The sequence below is a fragment of the Rhinopithecus bieti genome, unplaced genomic scaffold (assembly GCF_001698545.2).
Source record: "Rhinopithecus bieti isolate Rb0 unplaced genomic scaffold, ASM169854v2 scaffold_20150, whole genome shotgun sequence".
NCBI classification, from domain to species: Eukaryota; Metazoa; Chordata; class Mammalia; order Primates; family Cercopithecidae; genus Rhinopithecus; species Rhinopithecus bieti.
Window position 1 is genome coordinate 679,481 of NW_016810565.1, and position 20,411 is coordinate 699,891.

A 20,411-nucleotide genomic window follows, 5' to 3' on the forward strand; every position below is an offset into this window, starting at 1 on the left:
TGCCCTCCAGCCTGGGCTACGGAATGAGACTCCATCTCAAATTAAAAAACAAAAAAAAGAAAGAGTTGGTTTCCACTGTTTCAAGACTAATGGAAGAAACTGTTCTCATGAAGAATGGGAACGACAACCTATAGACTCACAGGAAGCTAAGGGGTAGGGTGGGAACCTCACCTGAGTTAGGAATGGGGAAACTAGGCAAGTTCCTCTCTGCAAAATGACGGTAACGCTACTGCCTGCCTCACGGTGGTGAGGATTAGAACAGTGTCTTGGAAGTAGTAAGCTCAATGTCAGTGTTCACTACACTACTACTATTTTCATTCTTAGGTGAAGTGTTTTACTGCGGGACTGGCTAGAGGTGGGGGTTGGGGAGCTGGCTTATATTATGGTGTCTTAGGTTAGTGACTGAAACACTGACCATCTTTGTTCCTGGCAAAGCAACACTATGCTCTCATTTCAATCCCACTTATAAATTCTGCAATGGAAAAAATGGAGCCGGCCCTTAGGGAACTCACTATAGGGGCCTGAGACTTGGGCCATGCTCTCACTAAACCCTCTGGCGGAAGACCTTTGGGCCGCCCAGCCCCACCTGGAGGTGGAAGGTGATTAAATGGATGATCTCACCCGGTCCCTTCTGAGAGGGCCCGAGTCTGTGATCCTGTAAACAGACTCCTATGCACCGCAAACCATGGGCGTTTTTGTGGATTGTTCTTTGTTCAGAAAAAGCCAGAGCAGTTTTGAGAAGTCTGCAGAATGTTAGAGCTGTCACTTCTAAAGTAACGTAACACTGTCTATTACCCCACCTATCAGCAAAGCAAAGCAAGGTATATGTCTGCATGAGTCAGGGTTTATTTAATATTCACAACCCCGGCAGTTTTTTGACTGATGAAAATATTTTGCAAACAGAACCTGGTCCTGTTTTCTCCTCACTCTTTCCCCTGCCAAATGTAGAGTGAGAGGTTGGCAGAGGCAGTGCTAAACTAGTAGGGCTGATGAGATACTATCTCCATCTCCTTGTAACACAAAACATTTATTTTGCTGGGAGTGAACACAAAATTGAAAAGGGGCCAAGATTCCTGGGAGCAGGAGGTTTGGCTTCCCCCCTGGCTGGACTGCCTGGTTTGTTGACTTTCTGCCTTTGCCACCCCCTGAGCCACACACCAGCCTTACCTAAGACATAGACCATTACAAAGGCAGCTCTAGAAGCACCAAACTACCCCCACCCCAGCTCCAGGGGAGAGGACCAGCCAATATTCAGCAAATGAGTCAGCTGTGAGTGACAAAGCCAGGCTTGGCCACTCCCTTCCCCACTTGGTGGCTTGCCCTCTAGCTGTCTGTCCAGGGATGCAAAAGCCGAGCGATGGATGTCCCAAATGCAGACACCACTTGGAGACCTACCCCGCAGCTAGGCAGATATAGCAGGCCCTTTGCTGAGGGCCTAACTCCCATGCTGCAGAATGAGTGTATATCAAGATCTGTGATCACTGGAGAAGTCTCATTTTCCCAGACTTGGTTCCGCAGCTGTGCAGCCTTCAGATGCTGCCTTGGTTGAAATCCTGGCTCTTACTAGGTATGTGGCCATGGGCAGGTTATTTATCTTTCCCATGTTGCAATGTCCTTATCTTCAAAATGGTGATAATAATAGCACCTTTCTCCTAGGCTGTTGTGAGAATTAGACCAACACGCTCAGCATAGGTGTTATTTATGTGAGTACTGTTACCGTCAAAGGTGAAGTAGGAGTATAGTCTCCTCTTATACTCTCAGCTTCACAGTACGAGAGTCATTGACACCTGCTCTCAACTGCCTCGCTCTACCCTCAACGCTGGGCCCTGGTGCCTCTGCCAGGGCTCTCTTCTCTGCATGAAGAGTCACCTTCCCCTTACGTCATGGCTGGCTTTGTGTTGTCTCTGAAGCTCCTTGGACTCATAACCAACATAGACCTTGCCAGCGTGTTCTTTGGTCTTGCCTCTTACGTGGGACTGCCAGGATCAGTGTGCCACTGAGCCTCAGTCTGTTCCATGATTTGTTTATTTTAATATTATATTTTATTTTTAGAGACTGGGTCTCACTCTGTGGCCCAGGCTGGAGTGCAGTGGCATGATCATGGCTCACTGCAGCCTCAAATGCCTGGTCTGAAGTGATCTGCCTGCCACAGCCTCCTGAGGAGCTAGGACCACAGACACCTACCACCATGCCTGGCTAATTTTCTCTCTCTTTTTTATTTTTGTAGAAATGGGAGTCTGTGTTGCCCAGGCTGGTCCCAAATTCCTTGCCTCAAGTAATACTCTTGCCTCAGCATCCCAAGGCACTGGGATTGCAGGCTTGAGCACAGCATGCCTAGCCTATTTAAAACCTTTTCTTTCAAGAAAAGAGAAGTAACTTAGGGGATTTAGAACCGTACTACTATGGTCCTGCTCCAGAAAATCTACTATCTCTTTATGTATTTTTTCATCTAACTTAGGTAGTTGTCAGAGGTTTTTTTTTTTATTTTTGTTTTTTGTTTTTTTGTATTTTTAGTAGAGACGGGGTTTCACCGTGTTAGGCAGGATGGCCTCGATCTCCTGACCTCGTGATCCACCCGCCTCGGCCTCCCAAAGTGCTGGGATTACAGGTGTGAGCCACCGTGCCCAGCCTAGGTCAGAGTTTTTTAAGCTCAACACTATTGATATTTCGGGCCAGATAATTCTGTGTTATGGGGACTCTCTTGAGTAGTAGAGAATGTTTAGCAGCAGCCCTGGCCCTCCCCGCACTAGATGCCAATAGCACCCACTCCCCCAGTTGTGACAAAATATCTCTAGACATTACCAGTGTCCTCTGGGTTAAGGTTGTCAGATTTAGCAAATAAAGACATCAAAATATATTTTATTTGGCAACCTTCCTCTGCGGGCAAAAATCACTCCAGGTTGGGAACCATGGGTTTAAATACCCTATGCGTTCACAGTCATTTACTCACATGATAACTGTGTCAGGTAGTTACTAGCAACCCATTCTAAAGATGAGGAAACTGAGTCTTGAGGAGGGAAAGTGGCTTGCCCACAGTCACCCAGGTCGATGGCTCATTTCAGTGCTCTTTCCCTTTTATTACAGTGGCCCAACGGAGCTCAGCCTCTTGCAGCATCTTCCTTGTTTATGAACACTCAGGAGGCCCCATTCCAACCCTTCTGGGCTGATGCTCTGATAATTGGGACATCGATTGTGTGAAGGGCCAAACTAGACATTGTCCTACAAACCTCTCCACCTCACAGAGCTCTGAAAACGTTTCTTGGAGAGAAGGCAAAGGGAGAGGAAGGGAAAGGAACAGCAGGGGGTGCAGGGTCCCTGCCTCCCACAGCTCCGCAGCCAAAGCCTGGAGAGACAAAAGGCAGCGCAGCACAGGGATGATTATTTCCCTTGCTCTATCACCCAGCTCAATGGGGCATTCTGGATGCCTGCCCTCCGATGCTCAGGGGCCTTATTAACAGACCTCAGCTGTTGCCCAAAGCCCTTACCTCACCCAAGAGGGCTCTATTTGCATGATAATGCCCTCTTTGGGGGAATTATTGCTTAATTAAAGAACAGCAATCACTTTAATTAGCATGTCTCCTTGCTCCCTGGTTCTTTGCATGGATTCAAATGAGCTCCTCATTAGGTATTGGCACTTGGACAGATCCAGGGCCTCTGGCTGGGAAGGGAGGCTCCCAGGGCAGGCAGCCCCAGCCGGGACCTCAATGGCGGGGAGGCCCAGCCCTGCCAAGAACACAACCCGGGCTTTGTGAGGGGAATGGCAGACAGGGCCTGGGCCAGCGCCCTTTGAGGCCCACAACAGGGCACACAGGGGAGGGCCAGGCCCTGGAGGGTGGTGTTTGCAGGCGCCGGCCAAGGGCTTTCTCTTTGCCACTGTTCGCTGGAGCTACACCTCCCTTTCAGCTCTTTTGCCGTTGGCATTTAGCTGCATTACACCATCCTCCTCCTCCCGTAAGGATGTTTGGAGTCTTTTTCTATCAGTCCCCCCTACACCCATGCACACCTGGCTCAATCTCAGTGCCCCTCAGACTCTTGACTCCCAGTTTTGGAGTACGGTTTTCTCTTCTAACTGGTAGTGCAGGGGGATGGCACATAAAATAAAACAAGCAAACAGGAAAACACACCTGTCTTCATCCAGAGATGGTCTCTCTCTCCCAGGGCAAGATCACCCCGCTCTTTAGCTTCTCTCCCCTGAGATCTAGCAAGAATCCAGGAACAACTCCACCCACAGACCCCTGAGCTGGATTTCCAGAAATAGGGGCCACTGTGGATTCTCACCACCACAACTCACCCTCCCCCAATTACTAATAAAACCTGGGCTATTTTGTAGGCCACCGAACTACTGCTTTCAGCACATGGAGTCCAATGCCAACCTAATTATACTTTGATATTTCTCTTGATCTCTCTTAGAGTAGAGCCACTGGCTCCCCTCCAGGAAGAATCTTCTTCCTCTGCCTGGATGTCAGTGTACCTAAAATCACCTGACTTTTGTTCTCCTTACTACCTCTCTCTCTCTATCTCTTACACACACACAGACACACACACACACACACACACACACCCGACAGAGAAGGTAAAAATGTCTCTAGGTTTGTATTCAAGAGATCTGGTTTCCAGTCTAAGCTTAGCATCCAGGGCAGAAGTATCTTTCTCCTCTGTTTTCTGGAGTGAATTTTCAGGAAGAGAGTGAGAATAGCTCCAGGCTGCCACCCCAGAGAGACCCAAATCCACAGGACCTTCCTCCACAGCCCTAGCAGGTGCACATTCAGTCTCTCAGGCAGCTCCGGCTCCAGCTCCCTCACCTCCAACCTCCCCCACAACCCCAGTGAGCCAACCTGGGGCTGCCCTATCTTTAGAGTCTCTGCTTTCCCTGTGTGAGAGGAGAATTCCACGAGAAGAGGAGGTAGCTGTGAGCTATGTCAAGGGCTCAAGCTGGAGAGCTGTGGAGGGAAGTGGAAGGGGGGAGCTGGTGGTGGTGTCTGGGGAGAAAGGAACTCACTCCCCTCAGCATCATCCTGCAGAGAGAGTAACAACAAATCAGAGGTAAATCCACTTCCTGGCAGGAAGCTGAGCCTGAAACCAGATGAAGCCACAGTGGTTCAGAGTGACACCCAAACAAGAGAGCAGCCCTTAATCCCCCATAGAAAGATGAGAACGGCAGGCTCAGGCCCAGGAGGGAGACCGCGCGGCTTTGTTTAAGCAGGATTGAAAACACAGCCCTATTGAAAGGCTGGGACTTTGAGACACAGACCCGGAGGGGCAGTTGCCAAGTTGAAGGCAGCCCAAGGCTGCCAGCTTTCACCTCTTTAGTTCTGGGCTTGGCAGTAATGAGGTGAAGGGCCGGGACTTTTAACTGGCTAGGTCAAAAAGGTTTCCTTATTAGACAAACAGTGTGGGCTGGGGGTGGGGGGTGTATTGGTGTCTAAGCTTAGAAGTGATAGCTTCCAGAAAAAGAGGCAGAGCCAGAGGCCCGTCTCCTTATACACCCGCCTCCCCGGCTGAGCCAGCCCCTGGCTCTTTACCTCTGTCCCAGCCTGCTCGTGCCCATCCACACCAGGTTTGACGAGGGGACTTGAGGAGGTGTCAAGAGGGTCAGAAGAGGGTCCAGCAAGATACGGAGTGACACAGAGGGGGATGGGGATCTGCCCTGAGACTGCTTTCTTTTTTTTTTTTTTGAGACAGAGTCTCATTCGGTTGACTGACTGGAGTGCAGTGGCATGATCTCGGCTCACAGCAACCTCTGCCTCCCGGGTTCAAGCAATTCTCCTGCCTCAGCCTCTGGAGGAGCTGGGACTACAGGCACATGCCACCACACCCAGCTAATTTTTGTATATTTAGTAGAGACAGGATTTCCCCATGTTAGTCAGGATGATCTCGAACTCCTGACCTTGTGATCTGCCCACCTTGGCCTTCCAAAGTTCTGGGATTACAGGCATGAGCCACCGTGCCCGACCGAGGCTGCTTCCTGACCTGTAGGTCAATGCCTATGATAAGGCAAACTTGGGGAAAACATCCCTGTTCAGTGGGTAGACAGCCTGCAGCAGTGAGCGCCCCCTTTCCTGGGTGGTGGCAGAACAGCTCCATGCGCACCTGCTGTCCCCAGCACTGCTCTGGCGTCAAAGGCCCACGCCCTGCTTATGTCTCTAAAGCTGTTTGTCAACCAGTGCTCTACGAAGACCTCAAGTTTAGAAGCTGGTGCCTGGGGGACCAAAAGACAGGGTGTGGGGTGTGGGGGGGTGTAGGGGAACAGGATTCCCAAGCTGAGTGAAAGGATTGCCTATCCCCCTACTCACACATCTCAAACAGAGCGGCTTCTTTTTATCGACTTGCCATATCTTCCATGTAAGTTTTCATCTGAGGAGACAATTATAGAACCCAGGGAGTTGGAAAAGCACTGTCCTACAAGGTGAGAAGGTGCTCTGGAGGGGAGGCTTATCCTTCTCTAGCTTCATAACAATATCTTTGCACAGTTAGCATCCAAATATAATTCATTAAATAAGTGCTTCTTAAACACCTTATTCACATGGCCACTAGTTCCACAGAGCATTGGTGGCTTGCAAAGAGATGCATGCAGTAAAGCACGAGTAAGTCCAAATGGGAATGAATAACCAGGATCAGAGAAAATATACATGAAATGAAATCAAGACTAGGGAAGAGAAACACACGTACATGGGGGATAAAGTTCTGCATATTTACTGTTATTGGACTCCAGATTGACTTCTGAGCTTCCCTGAAGGCAAATCTGGGGAGGAAAAGAGAGAGAAAAAAAGGAGACAGACAGATAGACAGATGTCTGGAATCTAATTCTCTTTACCAGAATGAAGGAAATATATCAGCTTGTCAGGCTAAGCAAAATGTTTTCCAGCTGTAAGTTTTAGAACAAATTTCTCACAATGAAATTCGTATAGGCAGTGCTGAGTAATAAGATTGGCAATTGGCAATGTCTTTAGTTGATACCCTACAGAAATAAGATGCCTGTTGATGAGGGTATAAGATAAAATAGCCCAAAAGAATAGTCTTGTATCATTTTAGTTTGATCCAAGCATAACCCATCCATTTTTAGTTTGGGTTCCCCCAGAAGCAGACCTTGAGAAAGGGATTCAAATACAAGTCATTTGTTTGATCCCAGTAAACTGGTAGGAGAGTGGGCAAGTGAGACAGGAAAGGAAAAAAAGCCCCCAGAAAGGTGTGTTACCAAGCTAGTTCCTACTAAGGGAATTAAAGCTCACCCCCATTGAGGAATTCTGGGAGTGTTGAATAGCCTCTGAATCATCCTACCTGAGGCGGGGAGGGAGCTGGAGTATTTATATACCAACTCCCGTCAGTCATTGGTTGAAGGCTGCTTTAGGAGCATGAATTCCCTGGTACATCTGGTTTACCACATATGTGGGCAAAGCAGGCTGCAGCAGGCAAAGAAAGGCCTCAGGCAAGTGATATGGAAGCTGGCAGCTGGAATGTCAGCCAGTATGCTCCGAAATGGTACAGGCCAAGGAGGTGCTGGCAGGATGCTGACAGCATCACATCAGCTTGGGGACACATGGTGACACCCTAGCAGGAGCAGCCACAGGATGCCACCGCACTCCAGCCTGGGTGACAGAGTAAGACTCCATCTTAAAAAAAAAAAAATAAAAAAAAAAAAGTGGCATTCGGTTTAGAAGTTCTAAATTGTCCATTTTTACAAAAAAAAATGTATCTATATTTAAAATTTAAAAAATGTTTATAATGACATTTCTGCCAGGAAATACTCCCTGTGGACTTTGATTTTCATGGCAGTATCAAAATGCATGTTTTATATGCACATCAGCAACTAGGGATCTATACTCTCCACATGTGGTCCACTTCCTGGCCCCTTTATCAAAGCCAATGAAAGGTGAGTAAAAACCTCAATCTGGCCAGGTGCAGTGGCTCGTGCCTGTAATCCCAGCACTTTGGGAGGCCAAGGCGGGTGGATCACCTGAGGTCGGGAGTTTGAGATCAACCTGGCCAACATGGAGAAACCCCGTCTCTACTAAAAATACAAAATTAGCCATGTGTGGTGGCATATGCCTGTAATCCCAGCTACTCGGGAGGCTGAGGCAGGAGAATCGCTTGAACTTGGGAGGCGGAGGTTGCGGTGAGCCGAGATCACACCATTGCATTCCAGCCTGGGCAACAAGAGTAAAACTCTGCCTCAAAAAAACAAAAACAAAAAACCCTCAATCTTCTATTGGTTTACACAGATTCATTCACAACCACAGATAGTAAATCAATGATCAATAATAGAGTGGCTGTGCTTGAAAACTCCTATTGCTCCCCAGGTGAAAATATCAACCTGGGGGAAAAATGGGTTAAAAAAGAAAGTGTGCACAATTTTATTAAATACAATTTACTTCATTTTATTCCTGTAACGGAAAGAATATTCCATATCATTAAATGCTGCCCCTAAAAGATGAGTAAGATGAAAGCTAAAAAGAAGTTGGAGGGTCTTCCTGCAGTTAGAGTAGAGTTTCTGAGCCTTGGACAGTTATCAAGGAGCTGAATCTTGAACTGGCTCTTGTCTGGTTTCTCTCCAAAGCCTACTTGAGACCACCAGTATTTGAAAAAGTTGGGGTAAGGAGCATTCTGGTCACTGATACTATGAACCCAACCCAAGTATGAAGCCTAAGGTAGTCTGCTTTAATGGGAAAGGTATGAGCCTTATAACCTCCACCTTCTGGTTGTGTGGCCTTAGCAAAATCATTTAACCTTTCTGTTCTGTCATTTGTTAAAAGAGGATAATAACAACTTCCTTACAGGCTGTTATGAGAGTTAGAGATAATGCATGAAAATGCTGACCCTGTTTCTAATACATAGTAAAGGCACAGTAAAAGAAACGACGATTTTCTGGTAAGACCCATCTCTACAAAAAATAAAAATAAAAAAATAGCCAATTGTGGTGGTGCACGCCTGTAATCACAGCTACTTGAGAGGCTGAGGTGGGAGGATCACCTGAGCCCAGGAGTTCAAGGCTGCAGAGAGCTATGGCCACACTGAACTCCAGCCTGGGAGACACAGTGAGATCCCGTCTAAAAAAAAAAATTAAAAAAAAAAAAAAAAAAAAAAAAAAAAAAAAAAAAAATAGAGGAAGAAGAAGAAACTGATTTTCATCACCAAATGAGGAATTCTTTAAATGGAGATGGGCTACATCTTCTGTTTGACATGACCTAGGAGAATAATCAGGGGACCTTGGGTTCAGGTATCTATCTAATCATGCTCAAAAAGACTTAAAGTTATAAATCAATCTAGCAATTCAAAAGTACATTTACAATTAACTTTCCTCAAAGAGCCATCAGAGCTTTGCTCCAAGCTAGATGTTCTAAGGGAGCATTTTTGAGATTTTTCTATGGCTGTGTATGGTCATTGACTGGCAACATTCCCCTCCAAACATCAAGGCCCAAGTAATTTGGATCATTCTTTATGGCCAAGCTTTTCAAATAAAGTTTCTATATCCTGAGGGAAACATCCAATATGCCGCAGGGTGTGTAAAGCCACAGGATAAAAATGGCTCTTAAGAGAGGCTGAGGTGGGAGGATCACCTGAGCCCAGGAGTTCAAGGCTGCAGAGAGCTATGGCCACACTGAACTCCAGCCTGGGAGACACAGTGAGATCCCGTCTAAAAAAAAAAAAAAAAAAAAAATAGAGGAAGAAGAAGAAACTGATTTTCATCACCAAATGAGGAATTCTTTAAATGGAGATGCTACATCTTCTGTTTGACATGACCTAGGAGAATAATCAGGGGACCTTGGGTTCAGGTATCTATCTAATCATGCTCAAAAGACTTAAAGTTATAAATCAATCTAGCAATTCAAAAGTACATTTACAATTAACTTTCCTCAAAGAGCCATCAGAGCTTTGCTCCAAGCTAGATGTTCTAAGGGAGCATTTTGAGATTTTCTATGGCTGTGTATGGTCATTGACTGGCAACATTCCCCTCCAAACATCAAGGCCCAAGTAATTTGGATCATTCTTTATGGCCAAGCTTTTCAAATAAAGTTTCTATATCCTGAGGGAAACATCCAATATGCCGCAGGGTGTGTAAAGCCACAGGATAAAAATGGCTCTTAAGAAAGAGGATCCTGGGCCGGCGCGGTGGCTCATGCCTGTAATCCCAGCACTTTGGGAGGCTGAGGCAGGTGGCTCACGAGGTCAGGAGATCGAGACCATACTGGCTAACACGGTGAAACCCCGTCTCCACTAAAATTACAAAAAATTAGCCTGGGAGGCATAGGTTACAGTGAGCCGAGATAGCACCACTGCACTCTAGCCTGGGTAACAGAGCAAGACTCTGTCTCAAAAAAAAAAAAAAAAAAGGATCCTTTTGGTTAAAGACCTTTAGGGAAAACTTTAAGTAATTTAACAAGTAATTTCTCAGAAGTATACTATAGATTATAAAAAAATTTTAAGATAAAATGTGAAAATTTGAAGGAATTTCATGCTAATGGCAAGCGACATCTGGCGTGAGTCTCAGGCTCTTCAGGCTGTGCAGAAGGTTCTCATTAATGGAGGGCAATCGATCTCAGAACATGGCCACTTAAAGTGAATCCACTAAAAATGGGGACCAAATATTTCATAGTAAATAATAGGGGGGAAAGTGTCTATTAGAATTTTATATTGCAAATTAAACCCCCAAAAATATGTAAAGTAAGCTGCTTAAGGCAAAGAACCACACCCTTCCTCAAATGACTTAGATTAAGACTTTACCTATGACAAGGCTGGTCACAGACCCTCCAGAGTCCCTTGCTCTGCCTCATAAATGATGAGCTAAGCTGCTTGTCTCCACGGATCAATTGGAACAAAATGCTTGTTAACCGAGCTTCAGTGAAGAGTTTCTTTTTCAAGGCCCCTGGACTTCGGGCACCCTCAGCCTGAGCCAGCAGACAGCCCTTCCTGAGAAGAGGCAGGCCCCTGGGTCAAATAGTCCCTGCCTCACTGCCTGACCTTGCTGCCCCTTCACCCACCCCCTTCCCCACACCTGCTTCTTTCTAGCCTTGTTTACTCTTCCCTAGAAAGGAAAAAAATCCCTGTCTGCCTTATTCTTTTTTTTTTTTTTTTTTTTTTTGAGACGGAGTCTCGCTCTGTCGCCCAAGGTGGAGTGCTGTGGCCGGATCTCAGCTCACTGCAAGCTCCGCCTCCCGGGTTCTCGCCATTCTCCTGCCTCAGCCTCCCGAGTAGCTGGGACTACAGGCGCCCGCCACCTCGCCCAGCTAGTTTTTTTTGTATTTTTTAGTAGAGACGGGGTTTCACCGTGTTAGCCAGGATGGTCTCGATCTCCTGACCTCGTGATCCGCCCGTCCCGGCCTCCCGAAGTGCTGGGATTCCAGGCGTGAGCCACCGCGCCCGGCCGGCCTTATTCTTAAGGTGCTTTCAGAAGGACGGTCAGGGCCTTCTCCCTATTGCAAGAGTCCCTTCCCCTCCCCCAGCCTTGCAATAACCCTCTTTGGATAAAAATCAACTGTTACCAAGTCGGGATTTGTTTTTTATTCGACAAGAGTAATTTATCAGATAAGGAGTAGTTTTATATATAACTTGTATGTAGACGCTATTATATATAGTTATATATTTTATATAGTTATATATTTGTTGCATATTTGTTATATGTCTACTCTTTCATATAGTAGTTATACATTTATATACTATGTTAGGTATTTTTTAATATATAAGCAATTTTTTTGAGAGATGATCTCCCTCTGTCACCCAGGCTGGAGTGCAGGGGGTAATCAGAGCTTGCTGCAGCCTCTAATTCCTGGACTCAAATGATCCTCCTGCTTCAGCCTTCTAAGTAGCTGGAACTACGTGTGTATGCCATCATACCCAACTAATTTTTCTAATTCTTTGTAAAGACAGGATCTCACTATGTCACCTAGGTTGGTCTTGAACTCCTGGCCTCAAGCAGTCCTGTTGTCTTGGCCTCCCAAAGTGCTGGGATTACAGGTGTGAGCCACCATGCCCAGCCTAAAGCTACTCTTTATGTGGTAAATTATATGTGTGTGTATAAATTCATTCAAGTTTCATGATAACCGTATAATAAAGTCCATATTCTTGTTTCAACTTTAATTTACAAATAAGAAAGCAATCTGAAGAAACATTTGCCAATAGGTGAAGTAGGGAATCTGAAACCAGATCTGTCTTTCAATCCTGGCTCACTCTTGCTACACTATCCCTACTCTTTTTTTTTTTTTTTTTTTTTTTTTTTTTTTGAGACAGACTCTTGCTCTGTTGCCCAGGCTAGAGTGCAATGATGCGATCTTGGCTCACTACAACCTCTGCCTCCTGGGTTCAAGCGATTCTCCTGCCTCAGTCTCCCGAATAGCTGGGATTACCGGCACCTGCCACCATACCTGGCTAATTTTTTGTGTGTATTTTTAGTAGAGGCAGGGTTTCATCATGTTGGCCAGGCTGGTCTCAAACTCCTGACCTCAGATGATCCACCCGCCTCGGCCTCCCAAAGTGCTGGGATTACAGGTGTGAGCCACGGTGCCTGGCCTCACTCATCTTTTTTTGAAAGTGGACAAGACACAAACACTAAGCACTTCACACCATAAGGGAGAGTGCTTGCCTCTGGCATTTGCCGTCTCTCAGGCCTGCCCTGATGTGCTTACTCACACACTGTGACAGTTGTTTTTGTTTGTTGCCCCAGTGCATGCAGCTGTGCTGGTAATTAAGAACATTCTGCGGTTACATGGAACCCAATCCCATGAGCCCAATCCCTCTGTGCCTTTAGCACAGAGACCAGAGTCAACCCTCCATGCATATGAGTGTCAACACCGGACCCTATGCTGGATGTGTTATTGAAGTCACATTTGGCCTAGTTCCAAGTGGACGTGAGGTTTGACTTAGTTCCTGCATTGAATCTCCCAACAGTGTAATGAGCCAGGTGGAAGTGAGGCGCGAACACCTGAGTGTTTATCCTTTGGTAGATTGGTCTGTGTTTCCAATAACCAATAGTAGACATGTGGTTACCACATATTAGAGACAAAAAGAATCCTGCAAGTTATGTACCATCATCCTCATTTTTTGCAGAAGAAAATAATGGAAATTAAATAATTTGCCCAACATACAGGAGAGCTCAGTCTTCTAGACTCTTAGGCTCTCCCTCTTTTTTTCCTCCTCCTCCTCCTGTTCCTCCTTGTATCTTGTATCACATTCTCTTAATCAGAAATTTTCAAGCACATAGTTTAGAGACACCAAGAGTTCTGCAAGACTTGATAAGAAACCCAACAGCCCCTCCATCACTCCCCCTCTCCCCACCAATTCTTGCTCCTCAGGAGTAACCTTCTCAACCCTTTCTTTTTTTCTTTTATGAAACAGAGTCTCCCTCTGTTGCCCAGGCTGGAGTGCAGTGGCACGAACTCAGCTCACGGCAACCCGCCTCCCGGGTTCAAGTGATTCTTGTGCCTCAGCCTCCCAAGTAGCACGCGCCACCCCACTCGGCTAGTTTTTTTTGTATTTTTAGCAGAGACGGGGTTTCACCATGTTGGCCAGGCTGGTCTTGAACTCCTGACCTCAAGTGATCCGCTCACCTCAGCTTCCCAAAGTGCTGGGATTACAGGCGTGAGCCACCAGGCCCAGCCTTTTCTCAACTCTTTTGAACAGATTCTTTACTTTCTTTGCTAAATAGCAAAGCTTATATCGCTACTGCTTAATTTTCCAATGTTAGCCATTTCCTAGATTTTTCTTAAGTTAGGCCTTTGTCTATTTTTCATTAGGAAAGGGGAGGATTTCTGTCTCCGTTGCCAAAACCTCCTGTTGCCACACACTGACGCACGCAGCTCCCGCCCCCACTCAGCCGGCCATTTCCCGAGTATAATTAGATCATAATTTTCATTAGATCAACATTCAATATTTACTTTATCACGAATACATAAACGCTACCCACAGCCAAGTCATGAGTGTATAATGATTATTTTCCCTCTGCTAAATTTTCCTCCTCGAGTTAAAAAGCATTTGGTTTTGTTTGTTTAGTTTTCTATATATTTATTGCTGGTGTATTCCCAAAGTCTCCCCAGTTTGAGTAATCTTGTCTCAATTCCCTCCAATATTGAGATGACTTAGGTATTCTATCTGTCTCACTTTCTCAAGGAGCTCATCCCTGGATCTTCTGGCTGGGCCAGTCTGCACTGGTTGTTCCCAAGGTCTATTACAAAGCCGGTGGCTTGAGATCTCCCTTTACTGTTACTGGAGCTTCCCGTTCTCTTATTCAGGGTTCTCTTTGTGCTGAGTGCCATGCCTTCCTTCTTGGTGAAGCCTATCCTTCGCAGTGGAATCCTGAGACGTGCATGGCAGACAAAATCTGGACACGTGGCATATCTGAAAAAGTCTCCATTCTACCCTCACATTTGACTGGGAGTTTAGGTGAGTAGAAAATTCTACCTCGGAAGTAGCTGGCCTTTCTGCATTGTCTTCTAGCTTCCAGTGCTATTCTGATTCCTTGCTATGAAACTTGTTTATTTTCTCCGGAACCTTGTAGGATCCTCTCTTTGTTGCTAATATGCTGAAATGTCATAATTTACTTTCTTTGCGTGTTGGTTTTCTTCATTGATTATTCTGGGCAGTTAGTGGGCTCTTTCATTCTGGAACCTCATGTCTAAGACTAGGAAAATGTTCGTGTATTATACCTTTGATCCGTTGATTTTTTTTCTTTTTATATTTTTTTAAAATAGAGATAGGGTCTCACTATGTTGCCCAGGCTGGTCTCAAACTCCTGGACTCAAGTAATCCTCCCCTCTTGAACTCCCAAAGTGCTGGGATTACAGCTGTGAGACACTTTGCTCGACTGATTGATTGAATTCTGTTTCTTTTTATTTTTTTAGAGATCAAGTCTCACTCTATCACTAAGGCTAGGATGCAGTGGCGCAATCATAACTCACAGCAGCCTCAAACTCCTAGGCTCAAGCGATCCTCCTTCCTCACCCTCCCAAGTAGCTAGGACTCCAGGCGCCCATCACCATGCCTAGATAATTTATTTTTTATATTTTAGAGATGGGGTCTTGCTATATTAATCAGGCTGATCTCGAACTCCTGGCCTCAAGTGATCCTCCCACCTTGGCCTTCTAAAGTGCTGGGATTCCAGGTGTGAGCTGCCATGCTCAGCCTGATTTACTTTTTTAACCTCTATATTCACTATTATCTCTTTTTGGAATTCCTGTAATTTAAATATTTTCTTGAATGCATCTTATAATTCTCTCTTTTTTTCTTCTCTCCTAACTCTTCCCTCTACTTTCTGATTAATTTCATCCACTAATTTTTCTATCATGTACTGATTGTTAAAATTTATCCTATCATATTTAGTTTCCAAGAGTTCTTTTTTGTTCCCCAGTAATTCCATTCTATTTTTGAGACAGGGTCTCACTCTGTTGCCCAGGCTGGGGTCCAGTGGTATGATCACAGCCTACCACAGCTTTGACCTCCCGGGCTCGAGAGATCCTCCTGCTTCAGTCCTTCAAGTAACTGCGACTACAGGCACACAGCACCATGTCCAGCCAATTTTTGTATTTTTCGTAGAGATGGGGCTTCACCATGTTGCCCAGTCTGATCTCAAACTTCTGGGCTCAAGTGATCCGCTCACCTTGGCCTCCCAAAGTGCTTTGATTATAAGTGTGAGCCACCATGCCTGGCTAATAATTTTTTGTATTAGTGTCCCATCCTTGATTTTTTAGATGCAGTATTACATCTAAGTATATAAGCGTTTTCTTCCCCACGCATAGTCTTTGTTTTTTCCAAGATTTGTTGTCTTCCGTTTGTTTGTTCGGCCCTTTGCTTCTCCTGGTAGAAGCTTTTTTCAAATGCCGGGTGCTTCTTAGTGACTGCTGATGAACAGAGCACCAAACAGCTGTGTGGTAGTACTTACCAGTGGATGGGCAGGGCTTGCCAAGTGTAGATTTCACTCCAAGTAATCTAGCTGGGCCATTCCCTTGGGAAACTCTTGATGTCATTTGACAAAGTTTTTCTGGGAAACTTTATCTCCTGCTTAGAGAGCATAAGCCTAACTTTCACTATTCAATGGAAAAAGGCTGGTGGTCTCAAAATTCAGTGGTAAACTGGCATTTAACTTCCATGTTTTCGTGTGTTGCAAATTGTGCCTCCTGTCTCCTTCAAACTGTTGAAACTATTTTATCTCTAGAGAACAGAGGTCTAACGTTTGCTGGGGATGGAAGTGTGGAGTAGGGGAGGGGACACACAGTCTACCCATCTTTTGAGCAACCTTTGAACAAGTCTTGTTTTCAGTGCTAATTTTGCCCCTCCCCTTTCTAAAAGAATCTTATATTGCTCATTACTGAGTCTTTGGGGCTTCTGAGATATAATGTGGGGTGTTACTGTCTGAGTTAGGATTGAACTTATGCCCTCGTAGACAGTTCCCACTTATTAATATGGTACTTGTCAAATTTGCTTTCTAGCCTCCAGAATTGTGTTGCTCTTGTCTCCTTTCCCATAGTTTTTGTGAGTTTTAACATTTTTTATTGTTTTTTAATGTGATGGTTAATATTTAGTATCAGTCTTCTGGCCTTCATCCTTCTCCCATGCTGGATGCTTCCTGCCCTCAAACATTGGACTACAAGTTCTTCAGCTTTTGGACTCTTGGAGTTACACCAGTGGTTCACCAGGGGCTCTCAGCCTTCAGCCACAGACTGCAGGCTGCACTGTCAGCTTCCCTACTTTTAAGGTTTTGGAACTCAAACTGGCTTCCTTGCTCCTTACCTTACAAACAGCCTATTGTGGGACTTCATCTTGTAATCATGTGAGTCAATACTCCTTAATAAACTCCCTTTCATATATACATCTATCCTATGAGTCCTGTCCCTCTAGAGAATCCTAACCAATACACTTCAGTTTTTTCGTTTTAATGGGGTTTCAGGAAGAATGAAGTTAGAGTATACATCATCTGCCATCTTTAACCAGGAGTTCAAGCCAGTACTTGAACTTAACTTCCACTGTTCTGGACTGCCTCTCAGGAAACAGCCCCAATGTAAGAATAATAGTAATCATAATAAAAATAAATAAATAAATAAATACCAAGCTTTTATGATCTGCCAGACACTATTTTCAGCATATGAAAACTCATCATACTTTAGCTGAGGCCACCGTGAATGCTTGGGGTTCTCCTTTGGAGCCTTTCCTTGCCCCAGGGCAGCCTGAAGGAGGGCTTGTAGAATCCTCTAACGGTAACAATACTGGGTTCTGGAATGACTTGCATTCAATTTTTGGCTTCAATTACCAGCTATGTAACTACTTTCTCTGCTGTGGTGTGCACATCTGTACAATGTAGTTACTAAATCATACCTATCTGCCTTCCTGGGCTATCGTGCAGACTATATAATATAATGTATGTGAAGCTCTCAGCACAGTGTTTAGCAAATAGAAGCATCCAGAAAAATAAAAAAAAAAAAAGCACTAGGATAGGGAGAACAGAACCCTTCCCGCAAGAGGCCACATGTATGTCCTGGGGTGAGTGTGACTTTGGCAACCCTGTCCTGGAGACAGATCTGGGGTGAGGGGAGGAAGCTGGTGTTTAAGGTCCTCAAGGTGGCCACACCTACACGTGTTCCCCTGCCTGTGCCTGGGATCTGACATTTCTCCATGTTCCTCTCTGGTTCTTTCTTCTTGACTATACTTTTCAGTGTCCCAACCCATCTGTTAGTACCTTGCTGTCTGTATCTCTATGTGCATTTGCTAATTAACCTACAGTGTGAGACTCTGTCTCAAAACAAAACAACAACAACAACAACAGGAGACCTGCCCCTGAACCTGTGCTCTTCACCCGCCTTGGCCTTCGTTTCTGGAAGGGTCTCGTCTGTTTTTGGGTCACTCCATCACCGGGTCCTAATGACTGCTTTGTTTTCATTCTTGCTAGATGTTTTTCCTTCTCTTTGAGCCCTTCTCATACACAAACCTCCTCTCACACCATTTGGCCTTGTTTTCAATGCTCCCAGTGGAGTTTTCACACACATTTTGGGCCCAGAAGCCTAATATGAAGAAATGGAGCCCTGGCCAGGTTGCAGGAAGTCCTCCTTGGAGTACAGTTTCAAGCCACTGCCTGGGGATTCCACCTCATGCTAGTCTTTTTTTTTTTTTTTGAACGAGTCTCACTCTGCACCCAGGCTGGAGGCAATGGCATGACTTTGCCACCGCAACCCTCCCCTCCCGGTTCAAAGCGATTCTCCTGCCTCAGCCTCCAATAGCCTGGGATTATAGGCAATGCCACCCACCACACCCCCCAGCTAAATTTTTTTTTTTTTTTTGAGATGAGCTCCTTGCTCTGTGCCAGGCTGGAGGTGCAAGTGATGCCGATCCCCGCTACTGCAAGCTCCGTCTCCCCTGAGTTCACCGCCCATTCTCGTCCTCAGCCCTCCCCAGTACGCCTGGGACTACAGCACCCCCAACCCAACAGGCCGGCTAATTTTTGGTGATATTTGGTAAGATGGGTTTCACAGTGTTAGCCCAGGATGTCCTCGATCGCCTGTCCTCGTGATCCGCCCGCCTCGGCCCTCCCCAAGTGCTTGGGATTACAGGCATGAGCCACCCGCAACCCAACATAATTTTTTGATTTCATAGAACAGTGGTATCCAGGTGGCCAGGCTCCGATCTCGAACTCCTGACCTCAGGTGAATCGCCCACCCTCAGCCTCCCAAAGTGCTCGTATTAAGAGGTGTGAGCCACTGCAAACCACCCCTCATGCAGCTTTTGATGAAAGTGAGAAGTCCATCTTCCAGGTCTCCACATGAGTGTACGCGTAAGAGTCCTGCTCTCACTACTACTTTCCCCCAATTGCCTTTTTCCAACCATGACCAAGCCCAACACCTTCCTGCTTCACAGTTTTGGCCTAAGCGTGGTCAACCAACAGGCAGCTCACCACTCAGCCACCCTCACCACCCGTCAGTTCCAAAGAACGCTCACGGCACCAGCCTGTCCCTTTCCCGCCGTCCACGGTTCGGACCCGACATCCTCCTTCTGAGATAACCCATCTACCAGGTTCGTGTCACAGAATTCCCACCTTCCCCTCAGCAAACCTTCCTCATATGATTTCAGCTTCCCCCGTGGTCTCCTCTCCCCAGCTCCTTCTTGCATTTCCACCAAGGTTCCTTATTGCCTCTTTGACCGTCAGAATGAGGCAACAGAGGAGCCCCCAGGGAAAGGCGCCCTGAACACTTAGCCCACCCTAGGCCTGCCAATAAATTTCTCATTATTCCTCACTTTAATTCCCTTCTTATGAGAAACGAAATCCCAGACCAGAAATATTAAGAAATTGTCCACCCCATAAATATACACCAATATTATTTATCCCAATAAAAAAATAAACTTGCCCATAAGTGCCTATAATCATCGTAGCCAAAAAACTGGAACAAGAACCCCTTCACATCAGGATCTCAGAGCAAGCAAGAACTACGAAAAAGACGGATATCCGGGAATGATCCAGGAAGGAAGCTATGGTGCCAGAGACCAGGAAATACCTCCAGAAAATGGTGATACAGTAAGAAAGTAATGAAAATCAAAACCATAATTTGGCTGGAGGGGACCCCTGGAAATCTGGGTAGCCCTGAATTGTGAAGAACATGGTAGGGGCGGGGCAATCTTAGCATTTGAGATTAAGTGCGGGGTTTCTACTCCCCAAATTTCCCCCCATGACTCCTATCAGGAGGCCTAAGTGCTGACAGAGGCTCTGAGTGGAGGAGGAGTTAGCCCGGGCCATTCCAGTGCTGTGGTTGTGTCCAGTGGAAGCCTGAAGGGAGGAAGGGAACTTGCGGACGCAGTACCTCCACACAGGCAAGGGCCCCCACAAAGACCAACAGCTCGTAGCCCCTCCAAAAAGGGCAACAAGTTCCAAAAGGTTCTCTTTTTCCTTCATGAAGACTACAATACCAGGATGGGGAAAAAGCGGCCCCATTTTGTTGGAACCTGGTTAACGTTTGATAGAGACCCTCTGATTGAGTCAGAACCTGAGGCCTTCACTTCTCATTACCACCAGGAGCCACTGAGCCTCCTTCATGTCCAGGAGACCAAGGCCTTTCCTCTCCAGAAAAGGTTCTGGGCTAACCATTCCGGCCCCTCAAATGTCGTTCCTCTGGCCAGTGTAACGCCTGCCAAGAGCAAAGGGATGGGACAGAAGAGGCCCCCTGCCATCCAGACGAATGTAGAAGGGATCAACACCCACTGCTTCCTCCACTTCCACGCTTTGTTCCTTCCCTCACGGAACATTCCTGCTGCCGGTGTGAACGGGTTCACCTGGGCACCTCCACACCCTCCCATCCCTGCAGCTTAGACTGGAAGGATGTTAAAGAAATTCCCACCTCCCTAGGCGGTTAGAAGAACGGGGTCCTTAAAACACTTATTTTCTGCATGGTGACTATGTCAGTCAATTTAAGTTCCTTTGACCGCAATATTCCTTAGCAACAAAATAC